The following is a 14462-nucleotide window of genomic DNA, read 5'->3' on the forward strand; positions in this document are numbered from 1 at the left end:
TTTATGTCAATAACAGCTCCTATATTTGATAGCTGAGGGACGGTTAATGTCAGGTATTCTCCCCACTCTATCTTTGCTAAAAATGTCCAATTCCTCTGTCCACTTAAATGGCAAAGATCCTCTTTGTCCATATGTGTTTCAAAAGATAATTATTTCTAATAGGTGCTGGTGCACAGAATAATGTTTCTTTCTTTTGGCAGTTTGACTCACAGCACTCACTTCTCTAATGAAGATACAGAATATCTTTATGTAATCAACCTGGATCTGGATCAGGAGACACAATAGAGAGAGCCAGTGGACTGGAGTGCCATGACTTTTGGCAAGTGGTTATAGATCAGGCAACTAACCAGTAGCTTGAGTGGTAAGGAGAGGAGTGGCTGTTCTTTGAATTCTTTGCCATCTGTTCAGATATTTCTTTCTCACTTTAGGTATAGGCATAGCTTCCTCTCTCATTGATATAGTAAGTCAGGAAGTAGGTTTCTCAGTAGAGGTCAATTGCATTTTGCAGCAGGAATATGTCACTGATACACATATACTGAGCTGTAGACAAGAGTTTGATAATTTTCCTATTAATTTCTTAAGAACATATTCCATTTAGGTATCCAAATCTATTCAGCCCTGCCTTTTTCACCTGCTCCAAAGTTATTCCTAAAAAGAGCCTTGACCTCACATCCTCACCTTCTTATCCTTGCAGGCACTTATGTTGGAGGAAACCACTTTGTGTCTGATTTAAACTGAAGAGTTCTTCCTATGCAGAGATTGGCAGCTATGAAGCCCAAGCACAGAAACAGAGCCAAGAGACAGTGGAACAGGAGTGCTGTGGCCTATCTCAGAAAGTCTCCCGCCATGATGAAGATGCCTCTTAGTATGAGTTGCATGCCACATCTCCAGAAGAAGAATGGGCCATCGCTCCAGAAGCAAAAACTTAGTAAGCCTTTTGAGGCCCTGGAGAATATTGTTGGCCGCAGAATTTCTCATGGCTGGAAGGAAGCCAATGAACCAGTCACCCATTGGAAAGCCATCATTCTAGATCAACTGCCAACATATCCCTCTCTCTATTTGTTGAAATATGATGGGATTGATTGTGTCTATGGCTTGGAGCTTCATAGTGATGAAAGGATTTTAAACCTGAAGATCCTGCCTAATAATGTGCCATTTCCTCAGGTGACAGACACTCATCTCTCAAACACCATAGTTGGCAGAGCAGTGAAACATACATTCATGGGCACAAATGGCTCTAAGAATGACTGGAACGGGATGGTCCTAGAAGAGGTGCCAATCATGAAGACCTGGTTTTATATTACCTACAAGAAAGATCCGGTCTTGTACATTTACCACCTCCTGGATGACTACCTGGAAGGCAACCTCCACATCATGCCAGGCTCTAAGGAAGAGTGGAGTGGCGTGGTCCCAGATGAGGTGCAGACCATAACGACCTGTTTCTACATTGTCAACGAGAATGATCCGGTCCTGTACCTTTACCACCATCATGATGATTCCATTGAAGGCAACCTCCACATCACGCCTGAATGTCCTCCAGTAGAGGTGAAATTGGAATTAGGCAGGGATTCCTTGCAGGGCAAAAGAGTGCAGAACAACAAAAAAGATGGAACCCAAGAGAAAGGTAAAATTATTTGCCAAGTTCCCAACAAACCTTCTGTGTATTTCATCAAGTTTGATAATGACTTCCATATCTATGTCTATGATTTGGTGAAGATCTGTTAAAGTGAAATTCTCAAATTTTGAGGGGCAGACTTAATTCTCTCTGTGGGAATGTGTTTTTTTAGAGATACCTCAGGTCTTCTATGAATCCTGGTATCTTTTCCAATGGATTATACTTTCTCAAAGAATAAAAATTTGTTAACATGTTGTGTTATTTGGTCAATGATGGATTGTGTTTGGTGGATGGGGCATCACAGAAATACATGCCTCAAAACAAAGCAGGATTTATGGTCTTTTCCCTTGGAGAGTAAAAGACTGGGGATGCGTGGTGTGGTAAAGGACAAGATTGCTGTCAAGGAAGCAGTGGAGAGGGGACAAAATTTGTTTGATCTCGGGGCGGTATGAAGCTTGAGGGAAAACCATGTCAAATGGAAAGATGTGACCGATATCAGCGTGAGGTATTGGGACTTAAGAGGATAAAGAGTAGATTAATCAGGAAGGGACACAAATGTATACTCAAAATCAGAGAAAATTAGGTTTCTTTGATGAATGGTTTAATTCGTACTGGCTGTAAGTCAAAGGATGTTTGATCTCCACTAGAGCATCTTGCTTAGTGAAAAGTGTCTCCGCTCAGTTGCTCTTCTCCAGTAAGTTGGACATCAAGCTACCTACTTAGTTTTGCCAGAATTCTGTCTGCCACCTACTTTGTCATGCCTGGATTCGGTATGCCTTGAACTCTCATAGGTCTTATCCATGCCATCCAACCCTTGTCAGTTCATTTAAATAATTGCCCTGCCATATCTGGAAAACAGTGTTCCCTTTCATTGATCATGTTCTGTAGTACTTGGGCTATAAAACTCATGAACACACTCACCCACACACAGGATAAACATGTACATATGATGTCCACTAGTGTGTGACATGCACACATATGATGAATGCACCGAACTCCATAATATCAGTAAAGTAGGGAATCCATGATGCTAGGTGGAGTCTGGCAAAGACCCCACACACCCATCAAACCGCCAAATACCAGTATGGTACTGATGTCTGACTCCCATCCTGTAAGGAACCTGCCATCCTGTAACTGGGCTATTTTTGGTTCCTTCATCTTCACAAACTTGGTTAAAATGTTAGAGTTGTCAAACTGGGAGTTAGGGTCCAGCATGTAGATCAGCTGTCCCTGGTCAGGTGATTTGGCTACAATTTGGGTGAGAAATTGTACCAGGGAATTCTGGTACACCCTCTCCTCTTCTCCCTGTCCTCATCATCACTCTTGTAGGTGGGCCTGGAGAACAAAGAAGGTAAAATTGAATAAACCTCCTCCTTAGTGGAAAACCTTGTCAATCCTTAATTTGACCTGACTCTGAGGGAATGCAGCACATTTTTTCCTACTAGGTCTCCTCATTCATTGGTTCACTCATTTTTCCAATGAATGATTGAATTCATCCATTCTTCCTTGTCTCTCTCTCTTCTCTCTTCCCTTCTTCCATTTCCCCCTTGATTGTAGAAATTTGAGCAGCAGGGCTGCATCCCCATGGGGCCGCCTTGTAAGGTTATGCTCCGAAATAACAACACAAAACTATTCATTTCAACACTGCCTGCCCCATTATTTTCAGCCTCTTAACCCATGTCTAATAATGTATGTTGCAGCACGAGGTGCGCTTAGAAGGAAAGATTTAGCATGTCTGACCTGGTGGCTGGCTGTTTCGCCATCTGCCTCAGAGTGCAGAGCTACCATTTCTGCCCATGGGAGAGGTGCATGGCATCTCTAAGCTCAATTCCTATTCCTCCCAGCATTCTCTTATGTTTATTCCACCCACCTATGTTCTACCCTTTCAGGCCAAACAGTTTCTTTATTTAATTAACCAATGACCTATACTCCATCATTACTCCTATTTCTGTTTAAACAAGAACGGAATCTTTAACTTTAACATAGCAAAATTACATATAACAAAACAGTTATCAAGCAAGAATTACAGTTACAATATTTATATCTATTTTATCTTTTATCATAACAATGGAAAACTCTAACTATCTATCTATTCTTCAACTCCATCAGAGACTCCAGAATAATACAGTATTACCTAAGCAAACAAAAAGTAAGCCATTTTCAAACTCTAGAAATGACAGAGACATCTCGCTGCCTGGACAGTCACCCGAAGTTCCTCTGTACCGTTGGTGTTTCCATCCTCAGCCTACAGGCCCATAGTTTCCAGCAGACATTTCCATGAAGCAGGAAATTTCAAAGGCAGTCACTATCTGCTTGTCTTGAAGAATGTTTTGCTGACCCTTTCCTGAATCAGGAACACGAAAAGATCATCTCACCTTTAGGCAAGTTCAGTAGTCCTCTCTCTGAGTGTTTTCTGTGTACAGTTTATGCAACAATCCAGGCAAGAGCAGTTTCTTCCCCAAATGGCTATCAAACTCCATAAGGATCCTTTTTGATGCCCATCATCTTCCTGAAGTAGATATGTGCTGCCAAGAGTTGAGTGTCTCACTGTCATGAAAAACCCTAAGGTACTAAAACATTAAATAGCCTATTTTGTAGTCTAGAGAGATATGAATAATGCCTATCTAAGTGAAATATATATATCTATGTAGCTAGAAAATCTAACTAACATTACTACAAACTTGACTATTTTTAATGATTATCCATTAATAACCTATATACATTATATTTTTAAATGAACTACACAATCACAATACCTTAATTAAGATCAAAAATGCATATACATATAACAAAATTGACCTAAAATCTCTATCAGTAAAGCAAAATCTATACTAATGCAAATATTCATATCTATATCACATCCCACTTTAAATGTAAAAGAACGTTTATAAGTCATATTTGGGAACGTGGGTGCAGTTTTTTCTCTCCAAAATGCTTCCTGCTGAATTTTGGCATCATTATTGATTTATCTCAGTAGGCAGTTGAGCGAAGCAATTTTTTAAAGGTGTTCCCAGCAACATTTAAGTAGGGCGTGGTCCATCCTACTATATTACTATAGAGGCATCCACAGACTATCACCCTCTGTGAAAACAAAATAGAAACTCCTTTCCAAAGCATCATGTCCTTAGATCCAAATTTCAAAGTCAAGGCATTTTCAAAATATCTATGTTGGTTTATTTCAGCAGCTTTTATAAAGAAACATATTTCAGCAGCTATTGCTACTGCCTCAAAATTCAAATGATTCTAAAAGAGCATAATAGCATACAATATCAAAATTTGCTGTGAATTTTCCATCTTTGTGCGCTTCAATTTAACCTCTATTTTGTTTACTTTTCCTTTTGATTTTTTGCCTTTTGAGACAGGTTCTCTGTATCTTTGACCTGGAATAACTCTGTATACCTGTCTGTCCTTGAAGTCTCAGAGATCTGCCTCTCTCTGCCTTTCAGGCATTGGGATTAAAGGTGTATGCTACTACACATTGAACTCACAAAGATCTGTTTGTCTCTGCCTTCAAGGCACTGGGATTAAAGGCGTGTGCTACCTCACCTTGAAGGTACAGAGGTCAAACCTCCCTCTGCCTCCCATGTGTTGGGTTTACAGGTGTGTACTACCACACCCAACAACTCTCTTCCTTTTTTTAACTTTAAGAACTTCAAATTTTAGCCTGCACATATTTTTAACACACTGTAAATCAGTTAAAAATTTCCTTTGTCTTTGAATCTCTCTTTACTCTATTTCTCTCTCTGTTTTTCTGACCACATGAGTCTTTCATTTACCAAGCAATCTCAGTAGGACTAAAGCCGTGGCTTTGCTGGCCAGATGTAGCCCATTCCTTAGCTTTCTGCCATTCCAAGCTTGTGGCTGAGGTACCGAACAGAGCCGCATTCAGTGCCACAAGTCTACAGTGTTTCAAGGTCCTTGCCATCAAAGAGGTTGCAACATACAACACTCAAGCCCTCTTTCTGTAGCTGGCCCTCCTTCCTCAAACAGTCAGAGTTTGCCCAGGCAGGATGGCCCAGAAACCCGGCATTTTAAAACAACACAGTTTTTTTTTTCCTGCTACTGCTGAAAACATACAAGCATTCAGTTGGCTTTTATCAACACCATTTCAATGTTTTGTGGCAGGACCTCTTAAGGGCTGCAGGGTTTTGCAGCTGAAGCTGAGTCAGCAAGCCTCTTTTAGATGAGAGCCCTTGCTTTCTTCTAGCAAGCAGAGCAGACCGAGAAATCGCTGCTACCAAGAAAACATGCTTTACTCTTTCCCAAGATTTCTCAGGCTTTCAGTGGATTCAGTTGTCCACAAGGCTGCAAGCCATTCTGTAGTTATTTGAGCAGCGAGGCTGTGTCCCCAGCACCACGGCCGCATGAAGGTTATTCCTGAAATAAATATACCAAAACTGTATTCTTTTAAACACTGGTGGCCCATTAGATTCAGCATTTTAACCCATTTCTAATAATCAGTGTAGTATAACGAGGTGCACTTACCAGGAAAAATTCAGCATGTCTGACATGGTAGCTGGCTGCATTGACATCTGCCTCAGAGAGCAGAGCTATGGCATCTGCCGGGGAGAGGTGAGCATGGCTTCTCTGAGCTCACTACCTCTTCCTCCCGGCATTCTATTTTGTTTACTCCACCTACCTATGTTCTAACCTATCAGCTGAAGCGGATTCTTTCATTAATTAATCAATAAACTTCTTCTGTCACTTTATACTTTCAACAGCTTGCCCATATAAATCTCCCATGTGTCTTCTGTTGTATAATCTTTCATTTGTAAAGAACTTGCACTCTCAGGGGAGGATTTTTCTGACATCTCTGTGGATGGAGATCATATGAGGAAGATCAGATGAGCAACCATGACAACTCTAATGCTGTAGAGTTAGGTGGACCAGAGATTGATGATGACATTCCTGTGCATCAGATGCCCCTGAACTCTGGCCCTGTTGACAGACAGGCAGACATCAAGTTGGTCACACATACTTAACTCATTCGGGTTCGCAGATACTGTAAATGGAGTTTTAATTCTTCTTCTAAACTAATAAAGAAACAAAGATTAGGAGAAGAGAAGAGCCTGAAGTAAGGCCTCAAAATGGGTCATTTTGCAAAGGAAAGGTTACCTGCCTCCATGTATGCTGTCTCCCTTTCTTAGTCAAATCCATCCTTCCAGTGTCTAGCTAACAGCTAACCATAGGATTGAACCCAACTGCCTTTGATTTCTGAAATAAGTGCTGTCCCCTTAAGGTCTCATAACAGCACAGGAAGGTTTGTAAGACTGTCCCAGCAACAATTAAAAGCAATTCTAGAACACCAAAGATGCAGCAAATTTGGTTAATTGGTAATATAGATCATTCTGATGGGACAAAATATTTAGAATTAAAAAAAAACAGATTGGTGTACTCACGATGAATTTATGTGATATGGCACACACAGGCTTCTGGTTCTGAATACTTCATGCTCGGTGGGTTTTGGAGATTGTCGTGACCCTGAACCTAGCTGGAGGCTTTGGGGCCTTGAAAGGACAAGACTTAATATTTCAGGACATCCTTGTACTTGGTCCCCACTGTTTACTGATTTCCTTACAGAGAATGAGCAGCCATCTACTCCTGCTGCCATGCCTTCCCCACATGAACAGAGAGAAGACCCTATACACACAGGTCGCTTGTATCACATGTGAAGGCATAAGTCACAAACAAACTCCCACAGCAGTTTAGAATTGTGATTAATAGAATGATTAGTTCTTGAAAGGGGAAAAACTTAGAGATCACAATCCCTTACAAAAGCCCTCTGCAGCATCAGAAAAGGAGCCTAGTAGCCGGAAGGGAAGCTCAAGCAAGAGATCAAGCTGAAGGTAGAAGTTGATTTTTAAAAGAGAGAGAGACCACAACTCAATGGGCTGGTATCTCAGTGGCTATTCAGGAAACATCACAGAGAAAGGATCTGCTTCATGCATGAGAGTCACCGATGATTTCCCTTTAAGAAAAAAACCCATCAAAACTCGCAATAACATCATCAGCATTCAACAACATGTCTATGATTTCTTTGCCTTGCCTTTGATTGTGCAGTAAATGATGCTGATAGTTAATCTGTGCAATTAATGCAAATTTCCTTGTAACTGACTAGACAGAATTGACAGGTTATCTTAAACACAGCAGGGAGTCACTCTACGATGGAACTGGTTCATCATCACCTGTGTGACAGTGACATAATTAAGATCTTTCCTTTGTCTATAAATCTCATTATGTTCACATGATATGTTGTCATACAGAGTTCTTAGGGTTTTGTCCCACTGGTGGTTTCCTTGGTATGCTTACCTAATTTTTGCCAGATCCAATCAGTTTTGCCATGCACTCTCAGCTCCACGTCATTATGTTCCACTTAGGTTCCAGTCCAGGCATTTTAGACCTCTTGTAACTGTTGTAAGAGTATCTCATGTTCCACCTAAATTATTTAGGGTTTTATTTAGGCTGGGTTTTATCTTCCATCACTGAGTTCATTGACTTTCCATGGGCGTAATTCCTGGGACACTGAGCCTAACTCCTGGGGGATTCCTCCAGTTATTTCTCCTTTCTTAGATAGTTTACACTCTCACTATTACTGTGAGAGTGTTTCTGTAGCAAATATTCTTCTCAAGATGAGAAGAAACTTCAATATTACAATCCATTTGTTATTGTGATTTAAATACACACACACAAACACACACAAGTTAATGCACATACACTGATGATATCTCAATTTATGGGGCCATTCTGGGGATGTCAAGATCGATATCTCTCGAGTGGTTCTCAGAAGGCCATAGGGTGACCCTCTCTAGGTACTTAAGCAGGGAGGAGAAGTTGAGCGCACTGTGACATGTCCCTAGGAACTATGTGTGCCTTGTCCCATAGTCAGACTGATGACTGACTATCTTGCAAACCAACATGGAACTTTTGTTTGGCAAATGATGGAGATCAAGTCAGGGTCAAAATCAGAAGGCTAGATGGAGCTTCCAAGCTCCAGTGGAAGAGCAGATGGATGGAGAAAAAGAGCAAGGATGTCAGGAATATAAGGGCTTGGTCCACACTATGAGACACTGTGCCTGAACTAAGGGGATTTCAACTAATCCAGTGACCTGGGAATGAAAGAACATGGGATCAAACTGGAAGCTCTGAATGTGGCTGACAATTGGGGCAGACGGAGAAGCCAAAGATAATGGCACTTGAAATTGTCTGCATATCGTACACTGGCTTTTTGTGATCATATTTTTTGTGGATGCATACCTTGCTAAATCTGGATGGATGAAGGGTGGGCTTGGACTTCCCACAGCTCAAAGTACCCTGCCCTCTATTTGGACTGGTGTTTGAGTGGAGAGGTTTATTTGCGGAGCAAGAAGAATGTGGGAGGAGGAAGAGAAGTGGAAAGTTTGATAATTATTATTATGAAGTAATGGAAAAATCAATAGAAAATAACCAATGAGGACATTGGAGATAGGAAAAAAAAACATTCATGTGAGTTGTTGACTCAGACCAAAAATTATTTTACCGAAAAAAAAAACACATAAAGGGGCTGAGTTACTTGGAAAATATGACTCAAGAATTGGGAAGAAGATTGGGGTTTTTATTTTGGGTCTTCCTGGGGCTGTATGAGCAGCATTTTAGTACCTGTATGCTGGATATTTCTGGGGGTTAGTAGGGAAGAAACCTGGCTAGGAGGAGTTCTATGACATAAGTAGAGCCTTGATGATGTCACAAAGCTTTGGGTTGGGGGTGGCAACTCTGTTCCACATGAAGCACTGGTCTTCTGTGAAGGTGGGCTTACTATCTTCACAGTGGCTGAGGAGGTCAGTTCAGCTCTTGGGCTCCACAACTGTTCAACCGAATTTCCAGAAGTTGGAATCTAGAGAACCAAGGTATTTTCTTTTGGTAAATATGTTTAGGAAGCAACTAGGACCTCTGTAGTCAAAGAAAGGTTTCTTTCAAATATGCTCTGGGTCCAAAATTTATGTCGTTAACAGCTCCTATATTTGATAGCTGGGGGACGGTAAATGTCGGGTATTCACCCCACTCTATCTTTGCTAAAAATGTCCAATTTCAGTCCACTTAAATGGCAAAGATCCTCTTTGTCCATATGTGTTTTAAAAGATAATTATTTCTAATAGGTGCTGTTGCACAGATTAAGTTTTCTTTCTTTTGGCAGTTTGACTCACAGTACTCACTTCTCTAATGAAGATACAGAATATCTTTATGTAATCAACCTGGATCTGGATCAGGAGACACAATAGAGAGAGCCAGTGGACTGGAGTGCCATGACCTTGGGCAGGTGGTTATAGATCAGCCAACTAACCAGTAGCTTGAGTGGTAAGGAGAGGAGTGGCTGTTCTTTGAATTCTTTGCCATCTGTTCAGATATTTCTTTCTCACTTTAGGTATAGGCATAGCTTTCTCTCTCATTGATATAGTAAGTCAGGAAGTAGGTTTCTCAGTAGAGGTCAATTGCATTTTGCAGCAGGAATATGTCTCTGATACACATATACTGAGCTGTAGACAAGAGTTTGATAATTTTCCTATTAATATCTTAAGAACATATTCCATTTAGGTATCCAAATCTATTCAGCCCTGCCTTTTTCACCTGCTCCAAAGTTATTCCTAAAAAGAGCCTTGACCTCACATGCTCACCTTCTTATCCTTGCAGGCACTTATGGTGGAGGAAACCACTTTGTGTCTGATTTAAACTGAAGAGTTCTTCCTATGCAGAGATTGGCAGCTATGAAGCCCAAGCACAGAAACAGAGCCAAGAGACAGTGGAACAGGAGTGCTGTGGCCTATCTCAGAAAGTCTCCCGTCATGATGAAGATGCCTCTCAGTATGAGTTGCATGCCACATCTCCAGAAGAAGAATGGGCCATCGCTCCAGAAGCAAAAACTTAGTAAGCCTTTTGAGGCCCTGGAGAATATTGTTGGCCGCAGAATTTCTCATGGCTGGAAGGAAGCCAATGAACCAGTCACCCATTGGAAAGCCATCATTCTAGATCAACTGCCAACATATCCCTCTCTCTATTTGTTGAAATATGATGGGATTGATTGTGTCTATGGCTTGGAGCTTCATAGTGATGAAAGGATTTTAAACCTGAAGATCCTGCCTAATAATGTGCCATTTCCTCAGGTGACAGACACTCATCTCTCAAACACCATAGTTGGCAGAGCAGTGAAACATACTTTCATGGGCACAAATGGCTCTAAGAATGACTGGAACGGGATGGTCCTAGAAGAGGTGCCAATCATGAAGACCTGGTTTTATATTACCTACAAGAATGATCCGGTCTTGTACATTTACCACCTCCTGGATGACTACCTGGAAGGCAACCTCCACATCATGCCAGGCTCTAAGGAAGAGTGGAGTGGCGTGGTCCCAGATGAGGTGCAGACCATAAAGACCTGTTTCTACACTGTCAACGAGAATGATCCGGTCCTGTACCTTTACCACCATCATGATGATTCCATTGAAGGCAACCTCCACATCACGCCTGAATGTCCTCCAGTAGAGGTGACTGTGGAATTAGACAGGGATTCCTTGGAGGGCAAAAGAGTGCAGTACAACAAAAAAGATGGAACCCAAGAGATAGGTAAAATTATTTGCCAAGTTCCCAACAAACCTTCTGTGTATTTCATCAAGTTTGATAATGACTTCCATATCTATGTCTATGATTTGGTGAAGATCTGTTAAAGTGAAATTCTCAAATTTTGAGGGGCAGACGTAATTCTCTCTTTGGGAATGTGTTTTTTCAGAGATACTTCAGGTCTTCTATGAATCCTGGTATCTTTTCCAATGGATTATTCTTTCTCAAAGAATAAAAATTTGTTAACATGTTGTGTTATTTGGTCAATGATGGATTGTGTTTGGTGGATGGGGCATCACAGAAATACATGCCTCAAAACAAAGCAGGATTTATGGTGTTTTCCCCTTGGAGAGTAAAGGACTGGGGATGCGTGGTGTGGTAAAGGACAAGATGGCTGTCAAGGAAGCAGTTGAGAGGGCACAAAAAGTTGTATGATCTCGGGGCGGTATGAAGCTTGAGGGAAAACCATGTCAAATGGAAAGATGTGACCGATATCAGCGTGAGGTATTGGGACTTAAGAGGATAAAGAGTAGATTAATCAGGAAGGGACACAAATGTATACTCAAAATCAGAGATAATTAGGTTTCTTTGATGAATGGTTTAATTCGTACTGGCTGTAAGTCAAAGGATGTTTGATCTCCACTAGAGCATGTTGCTTAGTGAAAAGTGTCTCCGCTCAGTTGCTCTTCTCCAGTAAGTTGGACATCAAGCTACCTACTTAGTTTTGCCAGAATTCTGTCTGCCACCTACTTTGTCATGCCTGGATTCGGTATTGCTTGAACTCTCATAGGTCTTATCCATGCCATCCAACCCTTGTCAGTTCTTTTAAATAATTGCCCTGCCATATCTGGAAAACAGTGTTCCCTTTCATTGATCATGTTCTGTAGTACTTGGGCTATAAAACTCATGAACACACTCACCCACACACAGGATAAACATGTACATATGATGCCCACTAGTGTGTGACATGCACACATATGATGAATGCACCGAACTCCATAATATCAGTAAAGTAGGGAATCTATGATGCTAGGTGGAGTCTGGCAACACACCCATCAAACCGCCAAATACCAGTATGGTACTGATGTCTGACTCCCATCCTGTAAGTAACCTGCCATCCTGTAACTGGGCTATTTTTGGTTCCTTCATCTTCACAAACTTGGTTAAAATGTTAGAGTTGTCAAACTGGGAGTTAGGGTCCAGCATGTAGATCAGCTGTCCCAGGTCAGGTGATTTGGCTACAATTTGGGTGAGAAATTGTACCAGGGAATTCTGGTACACCCTCTCCTCTTCTTCTCCCTGTCCTCATCATCACTCTTGTGGGTGGGCCTGGAGCACAAAGAAGGTAAAATGGAATAAGCCTCCTCCTTAGTGGAAAACCTTGTCAATCCTTAATTTGACCTGACTCTCTGAGGGAATGCAGCACATTTTTTCCTACTAGGTCTCCTCATTTATTGGTTCACTCATTTTTCCAATGAGTGATTGAATTCATCCATTATTCCTTGTCTCTATCTCTTCTTTCTTCCCTTCTTCCATTTCCCCCTTGATTGTAGAAATTTGAGCAGCAGGGCTGCATCCCCATGGGGCCGCCTTGTAAGGTTATGCTCCGAAATAACAACACAAAACTATTCATTTCAACACTGCCTGCCCCATTATTTTCAGCCTCTTAACCCATGTCTAATAATGTATGTTGCAGCACGAGGTGCGCTTAGAAGGAAAGATTTAGCATGTCTGACCTGGTGGCTGGCTGTATCGCCATCTGCCTCAGAGTGCAGAGCTACCATTTCTGCCCATGGGAGAGGTGCATGGCATCTCTAAGCTCAATTCCTATTCCTCCCAGCATTCTCTTATGTTTATTCCACCCACCTATGTTCTAACCTTGCAGGCCAAACAGTTTCTTTATTTAATTAACCAATGACCTATACTCCATCGTTACTCATATTTCTGTTTAAACAAGAACGGAATCTTTAACTTTAACATAGCAAAATTACATATAACAAAACAGTTATCAAGCAAGAATTACAGTTACAATATTTATATCTATTTTATCTTTTATCATAACAATGGAAAACTATTACTATCAACTCCATCAGAGACTCCAGAATAATACAGTGTTACCTAAGCAAACAAAAAGTAAGCCATTTTCAAACTCTAGAAATGACAGAGACATCTCGCTGCCTGGACAGTCACCCAAAGTTCCTCTGTACCGTTAGTGTTTCCATCCTCAGCCTACAGGCCCATAGTTTCCAGCAGACATTTCCATGAAGCAGGAAATTTCAAAGGCAGTCACTATCTGCTTGTCTTGAAGAATGTTTTGCTGACCCTTTCCTGAATCAGGAACACGAAAAGATCATCTCGCCTTTAGGCAAGTTCAGTAGTCCTCTCTCTGAGTGTTTTCTGTGTACAGTTTATGCAACAATCCAGGCAAGAGCAGTTTCTTCCCCAAATGGCTATCAAACTCCATAAGGATCCTCTTTGATGCCCATCTTCTTCCTGAAGTAGATATGTGCTGCCAAGAGTAGAGTGTCTCACTGTCATGAAAAACCCTAAGGTACTAAAACATTAAATAGCCTATTTTGTAGTCTAGAGAGATATGAATAATGCCTATCTAACTGAAATATATATATATATATATATATTTATATTTATATTTATATATATATATATATATATATATATATATATATAGCTAGAAAATCTAACTAACATGACTACAAACTTGACTATTATTAATGATTATCCATTAATAACCTATATACATTATATTTTTAAATGAACTACACAATCAAAATACCTTAATTAAGATCAAAAATGCATATACATATAACAAAATTGACCTAAAATCTCTATCAGTAAAGCAAATTCTATACTAATGCAAATATTCATATCTATATCACATCCCACTTTAAATGTAAAAGAATATTTATAAGCCAAATTTGGGAACGTGGGTGCAGTTTTTTCTCTCCAAAATGCTTCCTGCTGCATGGTGGCATCATTATTGATTTATCTCAGTTGGCAGTTGAGCGAAGCAATTTTTTAAAGGTGTTCACAGCAACCTTTAAGTAGGGCGTGGTCCATCCTACCATATTAGAATAGAGGCATCCACAGACTATCACCCTCTGTGAAAACAAAATAGAAATTCCTTTCCAAAGCATCATGTTCTTAGATCCAAATTTCAAAGTCAAGGCATTTTCAAAAGATCTATGTTGGATTATTTCAGCAGCTTTTATAAAGAAACATCTTTGAGCAGCTATTGCTA

This window comes from Microtus pennsylvanicus, chromosome Y (genome assembly GCF_037038515.1).
Source record: "Microtus pennsylvanicus isolate mMicPen1 chromosome Y, mMicPen1.hap1, whole genome shotgun sequence".
Classification (NCBI taxonomy): Eukaryota; Metazoa; Chordata; class Mammalia; order Rodentia; family Cricetidae; genus Microtus; species Microtus pennsylvanicus.